Source organism: Taudactylus pleione, unplaced genomic scaffold (assembly GCF_031769625.1).
Source record: "Taudactylus pleione unplaced genomic scaffold, aTauple2 ptg000850l, whole genome shotgun sequence".
Lineage (NCBI taxonomy): Eukaryota > Metazoa > Chordata > Amphibia > Anura > Myobatrachidae > Taudactylus > Taudactylus pleione.
Window position 1 is genome coordinate 323837 of NW_028285252.1, and position 8664 is coordinate 332500.

Consider the following 8664-nt stretch of genomic DNA (forward strand, 5'->3'; position numbering starts at 1 on the left):
CCGGGACCTAAACCTCCTAGTATGTCTTCTGGGATGCAATGTTACCACTCTGAGAAATGTTCATCCAAATCCATCCAGTTGAAGGCTCAGAACAGGCTCCCTGGGTCAAAGTTCTGCCCAGCGTCCCCGGGTCAAAGTTCTGCCCAGCAAACACCACCGGTAGGTCCAACAGGGACCCTAATCCCCCTAAAACCTGGCCAGGATCCAACTAGAACCACCTTGTGTTGGTTTTATCTCAGCCGGTACAGGGGTGTCTAAATGCATAACCGGACAGACAAACAAACAGACCAATGAATTTTATATATAAGATTTGTCGCTCTTTCGCTTTGTCACTATGTGTTCTAATATATATATATATATTTACAGTCAGATGATTACTGCTATTCACTGAAGTGCAAGTTTGGTGTTTCAGAATACATTTTCTTTCTTCAGGTTCCTGCACTGCAGTGAGTCAGTGACTAACACTAATTTTTTTTTATTTTAAACCACGTGAGTGTGGGTTGCATCCTGACACAGTATACCACACACTCTGGAGGGCACCTGAGCAACTTAGTAAATGTTTGAGTTGATGAATGCCAGATCATCTATCTATTTAAACATATATATGCAGGTGAGAGACAGCGGCACTAAGGGACAAAAAACACCCAGAATATCAACATTTCAGTGTTGTCGCTGTCTCTACAACGGATTGTATGTATACCCTGGGGTACTGTACATGTGACGGTACACACTGGGGGGACTGTTCATGTGACTGTATATAACTATATTGTATATATGATTGATGTATACACTGGTGGGCTGTACATGTGATTGTATATAAAGAAAACTGCCATATACACTGGGAAGACTGTACTACATGTGACTGTATACATTTGGGGACTTGGTATACACTGGGGGGACTGTACATGTGCTGGTATACACAGGGGAGACTGTATGACTGTATATATAACTGCTGTATACAGTCTGTGGACTGTATGTGTGACGGTACACACGGGGGACTGTACTTGTGACGGTATGCACACTGGAAGGACTGTACGTGTGACGGTATACATACTGGAAGGACTGTACAAGTGACGGTATACACATTGGGAGGACTGTACCTGTGACTGTACACACTGGGGGGACTATATGTGTGACTGAATATATAACTGCTGTATACACTGGGAGGACTGTACGTGTGACTGTATATGCTGTATACAGTGGGGGGACTGTACGTGTGATGGTATACACTGGGGGGACTGTACGTGTGATTGTATACACTGGGGTACTGTGTGTGACTGTATATATAATTGCTGTATACACCGGGAGCAGTGTACGTGTGACAGTATACACTGGGGGGACTGTGTGACTGTATATATAACTGCTGTATACACTGGGGGGACTGTACGTGTGACTGTATATGCTGTATACAGTGGGGGGACTGTACCTGTGACAGTATACACTGGGGGGACTGTGTGACTGTATATATAACTGCTGTATACACAGGGGAGGACTGTACGTGTGACGTATACACATTGGGAGGACTGTATATATAACTGCTGTATACACAGGGGAGGACTGTACATGTGACGTATACACATTGGGAGGACTGTACATGTGACGGTATACACACTGGGAGGACTGTACATGTACCTGCTGTATACACTGGGGTACTGTGTGTGACTGTATATATAACTGCTGTATACACAGGGGAGGACTGTACGTGTGACGTATACACATTGGGAGGACTGTACATGTACCTGCTGTATACATAGGGGGCGGGTCACACTGCTGCTGCTGCTGGTTGCATGAGGCCTAGTGCTGGGAGTTGTCAGGCAGCATCTCCATGGTAACAGTGACGCGCTGACGCTGAGCTGAGGGGCAGAGACAGTGCGCGCTCCCGGCTGTACGTGCGCGTCCCCGGGCTGCAGCGCTTGTTGGAGTGTGGTGCGGAGCTCTGCAGCCGGTGCTCGGTGTTACCGGGACTGTCAGTCCGCTCCGGGCCCGGGCATGGATCCCATCATCACATCCCGATCCGGACATGGGTTGGAGCCGCCGCACAGGTGAGCAGGCGGGAGCCGGGCTGCTGTGGCCGCATTGGGCCTGGTGAGGCCGGGCTGCAAAGTCAGAGGTCCGGGGATCCGGGGGAGAGAGGGCGGGGACTGGTCTGCAGCTACTACCCACCCACAGGGCTCTGCTGATATCTGCATGCACACACAGGGCTCTGCTGCCACCCTGCACACACACACAGGGCTCTGCTGCCACCCTGCACACACACACACACAGGGCTCTGCTGCTAACAGCCTGCACACACACAGGGCTCTGCTGCCACCCTGCACACACACGCAGGGCTCTGCTGCCACCCTGCACACACACACAGGGCTCTGCTGCCACCCTGCACACACACACAGGGCTCTGCTGCCACCCTGCACACACACACAGAGCTCTGCTGCCACCCTGCACACACACACAGAGCTCTGCTGCCACCCTGCACACACACACAGGGCTCTGCTGCCACCCTGCACACACACACAGGGCTCTGCTGCCACCCTATACACACACACACACACAGGGCTCTGCTGCTAACAGCCTGCACACACACAGGGCTCTGCTGCCACCCTGCACACACACGCAGGGCTCTGCTGCCACCCTGCACACACACACAGGGCTCTGCTGCCACCCTGCACACACACACAGGGCTCTGCTGCCACCCTGCACACACACACAGAGCTCTGCTGCCACCCTGCACACACACACAGAGCTCTGCTGCCACCCTGCACACACACACAGGGCTCTGCTGCCACCCTGCACACACACACAGGGCTCTGCTGCCACCCTATACACACACACACACACAGGGCTCTGCTGCTGCCACCCTGCACACACACACACGGGGCTCTGCTGCTGCCACCCTGCACACACACACACGGGGCTCTGCTGCCACCCTGCACACACACAGGGCTCTGCTGCCACCCTGCACACACACATACAGGGCTCTGCTGCTAACAGCCTGCACACACACAGGGCTCTGCTGCCACCCTGCACACACACACAGGGCTCTGCTGCCACCCTGCACACACACATACAGGGCTCTGCTGCTAACAGCCTGGACACACACAGGGCTCTGCTGCCACCCTGCACACACACGCAGGGCTCTGCTGCCACCCTGCACACACACGCAGGGCTCTGCTGCCACTCTGCACACACACACAGGGCTCTGCTGCCACCCTGCACACACACACAGCTCTGCTGCCACCCTGCACACACACACACGGGGCTCTGCTGCTGCCACCCTGCACACACACACACGGGGCTCTGCTGCTGCCACCCTGCACACACACACACGGGGCTCTGCTGCTGCCACCCTGCACACACACACACGGGGCTCTGCTGCTGCCACCCTGCACACACACACACGGGGCTCTGCTGCTGCCACCCTGCACACACACACACGGGGCTCTGCTGCTGCCACCCTGCACACACACACACGGGGCTCTGCTGCTGCCACCCTGCACACACACACACGGGGCTCTGCTGCTGCCACCCTGCACACACACACACGGGGCTCTGCTGCTGCCACCCTGCACACACACACACGGGGCTCTGCTGCTGCCACCCTGCACACACACACACGGGGCTCTGCTGCTGCCACCCTGCACACACACACACGGGGCTCTGCTGATATCTGCATGCACACACAGGGCTCTGCTGCCACCCTGCACACACACACAGGGCTCTGCTGCCACCCTGCACACACACACACACAGGGCTCTGCTGCTAACAGCCTGCACACACACAGGGCTCTGCTGCCACCCTGCACACACACGCAGGGCTCTGCTGCCACCCTGCACACACACGCAGGGCTCTGCTGCCACCCTGCACACACACACAGGGCTCTGCTGCCACCCTGCACACACACACAGAGCTCTGCTGCCACCCTGCACACACACACAGAGCTCTGCTGCCACCCTGCACACACACACAGGGCTCTGCTGCCACCCTGCACACACACACAGGGCTCTGCTGCCACCCTATACACACACACACACACAGGGCTCTGCTGCTAACAGCCTGCACACACACAGGGCTCTGCTGCCACCCTGCACACACACGCAGGGCTCTGCTGCCACCCTGCACACACACACAGGGCTCTGCTGCCACCCTGCACACACACACAGGGCTCTGCTGCCACCCTGCACACACACACAGAGCTCTGCTGCCACCCTGCACACACACACAGAGCTCTGCTGCCACCCTGCACACACACACAGGGCTCTGCTGCCACCCTGCACACACACACAGGGCTCTGCTGCCACCCTATACACACACACACACACAGGGCTCTGCTGCTGCCACCCTGCACACACACACACGGGGCTCTGCTGCTGCCACCCTGCACACACACACACGGGGCTCTGCTGCCACCCTGCACACACACAGGGCTCTGCTGCCACCCTGCACACACACATACAGGGCTCTGCTGCTAACAGCCTGCACACACACAGGGCTCTGCTGCCACCCTGCACACACACACAGGGCTCTGCTGCCACCCTGCACACACACATACAGGGCTCTGCTGCTAACAGCCTGGACACACACAGGGCTCTGCTGCCACCCTGCACACACACGCAGGGCTCTGCTGCCACCCTGCACACACACGCAGGGCTCTGCTGCCACTCTGCACACACACACAGGGCTCTGCTGCCACCCTGCACACACACACAGCTCTGCTGCCACCCTGCACACACACACACGGGGCTCTGCTGCTGCCACCCTGCACACACACACACGGGGCTCTGCTGCTGCCACCCTGCACACACACACACGGGGCTCTGCTGCTGCCACCCTGCACACACACACACGGGGCTCTGCTGCTGCCACCCTGCACACACACACACGGGGCTCTGCTGCTGCCACCCTGCACACACACACACGGGGCTCTGCTGCTGCCACCCTGCACACACACACACGGGGCTCTGCTGCTGCCACCCTGCACACACACACACGGGGCTCTGCTGCTGCCACCCTGCACACACACACACGGGGCTCTGCTGCTGCCACCCTGCACACACACACACGGGGCTCTGCTGCTGCCACCCTGCACACACACACACGGGGCTCTGCTGATATCTGCATGCACACACAGGGCTCTGCTGCCACCCTGCACACACACACAGGGCTCTGCTGCCACCCTGCACACACACACACACAGGGCTCTGCTGCTAACAGCCTGCACACACACAGGGCTCTGCTGCCACCCTGCACACACACGCAGGGCTCTGCTGCCACCCTGCACACACACGCAGGGCTCTGCTGCCACCCTGCACACACACACAGGGCTCTGCTGCCACCCTGCACACACACACAGAGCTCTGCTGCCACCCTGCACACACACACAGAGCTCTGCTGCCACCCTGCACACACACACAGGGCTCTGCTGCCACCCTGCACACACACACAGGGCTCTGCTGCCACCCTATACACACACACACACACAGGGCTCTGCTGCTAACAGCCTGCACACACACAGGGCTCTGCTGCCACCCTGCACACACACGCAGGGCTCTGCTGCCACCCTGCACACACACACAGGGCTCTGCTGCCACCCTGCACACACACACAGGGCTCTGCTGCCACCCTGCACACACACACAGAGCTCTGCTGCCACCCTGCACACACACACAGAGCTCTGCTGCCACCCTGCACACACACACAGGGCTCTGCTGCCACCCTGCACACACACACAGGGCTCTGCTGCCACCCTATACACACACACACACACAGGGCTCTGCTGCTGCCACCCTGCACACACACACACGGGGCTCTGCTGCTGCCACCCTGCACACACACACACGGGGCTCTGCTGCCACCCTGCACACACACAGGGCTCTGCTGCCACCCTGCACACACACATACAGGGCTCTGCTGCTAACAGCCTGCACACACACAGGGCTCTGCTGCCACCCTGCACACACACACAGGGCTCTGCTGCCACCCTGCACACACACATACAGGGCTCTGCTGCTAACAGCCTGGACACACACAGGGCTCTGCTGCCACCCTGCACACACACGCAGGGCTCTGCTGCCACCCTGCACACACACGCAGGGCTCTGCTGCCACTCTGCACACACACACAGGGCTCTGCTGCCACCCTGCACACACACACAGCTCTGCTGCCACCCTGCACACACACACACGGGGCTCTGCTGCTGCCACCCTGCACACACACACACGGGGCTCTGCTGCTGCCACCCTGCACACACACACACGGGGCTCTGCTGCTGCCACCCTGCACACACACACACGGGGCTCTGCTGCTGCCACCCTGCACACACACACACGGGGCTCTGCTGCTGCCACCCTGCACACACACACACGGGGCTCTGCTGCTGCCACCCTGCACACACACACACGGGGCTCTGCTGCTGCCACCCTGCACACACACACACGGGGCTCTGCTGCTGCCACCCTGCACACACACACACGGGGCTCTGCTGCTGCCACCCTGCACACACACACACGGGGCTCTGCTGCTGCCACCCTGCACACACACACACGGGGCTCTGCTGCTGCCACCCTGCACACACACACACACGGGGCTCTGCTGCTAACAGCCTGCACACACACACCCACAGGGCTCTGCTGCTAACAGCCTGCACACACACACCCACAGGGCTCTGCTGCTAACAGCCTGCACACACACACCCACAGGGCTCTGCTGCCACCCTGCACACACACACACACGGGGCTCTGCTGCTGCCACCCTGCACACACACACACGGGGCTCTGCTGCTGCCACCCTGCACACACACACACACACGGGGCTCTGCTGCTGCCACCCTGCACACACACACACGGGGCTCTGCTGCTGCCACCCTGCACACACACACAGGGCTCTGCTGCCACCCTACACACACACACACACACACACACACGGCTCTGCTGTCACCCTGCACACACACACACACACAGGGCTCTGCTGCTAACAGCCTGCACACACACACCCACAGGGCTCTGCTGCCACCCTGCACACACACACACACACACGGGGCTCTGCTGCCACCCTGCACACACACACACACACGGGGCTCTGCTGCTGCCACCCTGCACACACACACACGGGGCTCTGCTGCCACCCTGCACACACACACACACACACACGGCTCTGCTGCCACCCTGCACACACACACACAGGGCTCTGCTGCCACCCTGCACACACACACACACAGGGCTCTGCTGATATCAGCATGCACACACAGGGCTCTGCTGCCACCCTGCACACACACACACACAGGGCTCTGCTGCTAACAGCCTGCACACACACAGGGCTCTGCTGCCACCCTGCACACACACGCAGGGCTCTGCTGCCACCCTGCACACACACACAGGGCTCTGCTGCCACCCTGCACACACACACAGGGCTCTGCTGCCACCCTGCACACACACACAGAGCTCTGCTGCCACCCTGCACACACACACAGAGCTCTGCTGCCACCCTGCACACACACACAGGGCTCTGCTGCTAACAGCCTGCACACACACAGGGCTCTGCTGCCACCCTGCACACACACGCAGGGCTCTGCTGCCACCCTGCACACACACACAGGGCTCTGCTGCCACCCTGCACACACACACAGGGCTCTGCTGCCACCCTGCACACACACACAGAGCTCTGCTGCCACCCTGCACACACACACAGAGCTCTGCTGCCACCCTGCACACACACACAGGGCTCTGCTGCCACCCTGCACACACACACAGGGCTCTGCTGCCACCCTATACACACACACACACACAGGGCTCTGCTGCTAACAGCCTGCACACACACAGGGCTCTGCTGCCACCCTGCACACACACGCAGGGCTCTGCTGCCACCCTGCACACACACACAGGGCTCTGCTGCCACCCTGCACACACACACAGGGCTCTGCTGCCACCCTGCACACACACACAGAGCTCTGCTGCCACCCTGCACACACACACAGAGCTCTGCTGCCACCCTGCACACACACACAGGGCTCTGCTGCCACCCTGCACACACACACAGGGCTCTGCTGCCACCCTATACACACACACACACACAGGGCTCTGCTGCTGCCACCCTGCACACACACACACGGGGCTCTGCTGCTGCCACCCTGCACACACACACACGGGGCTCTGCTGCCACCCTGCACACACACAGGGCTCTGCTGCCACCCTGCACACACACATACAGGGCTCTGCTGCTAACAGCCTGCACACACACAGGGCTCTGCTGCCACCCTGCACACACACACACACAGGGCTCTGCTGATATCAGCATGCACACACAGGGCTCTGCTGCCACCCTGCACACACACACACACAGGGCTCTGCTGCTAACAGCCTGCACACACACAGGGCTCTGCTGCCACCCTGCACACACACGCAGGGCTCTGCTGCCACCCTGCACACACACACAGGGCTCTGCTGCCACCCTGCACACACACACAGGGCTCTGCTGCCACCCTGCACACACACACAGGGCTCTGCTGCCACCCTGCACACACACACAGAGCTCTGCTGCCACCCTGCACACACACACAGAGCTCTGCTGCCACCCTGCACACACACACAGGGCTCTGCTGCTAACAGCCACCCTGCACACACACACAGGGCTCTGCTGCTAACAGCCTGCACACACACAGGGCTCTGCTGCCAC

At 59.8% G+C, this 8664-nt stretch overlaps 1 protein-coding gene across 2 annotated transcripts in view; it reads left to right on the forward strand.

Moving 5' to 3' along the window:
- Positions 1 to 1794: 1794 nt before the first annotated feature.
- The window catches only part of PPP1R26 (protein phosphatase 1 regulatory subunit 26), a 34290-nt gene continuing 27420 nt past the window's right edge, over positions 1795 to 8664 (forward strand). For both annotated transcript variants that reach the window (XM_088458774.1, XM_088458775.1), the window contains exon 1: positions 1795 to 2042. The gene's annotated coding sequence lies outside the window, so the exon portion shown is untranslated. The remainder of the gene's footprint in view (positions 2043 to 8664) is intronic.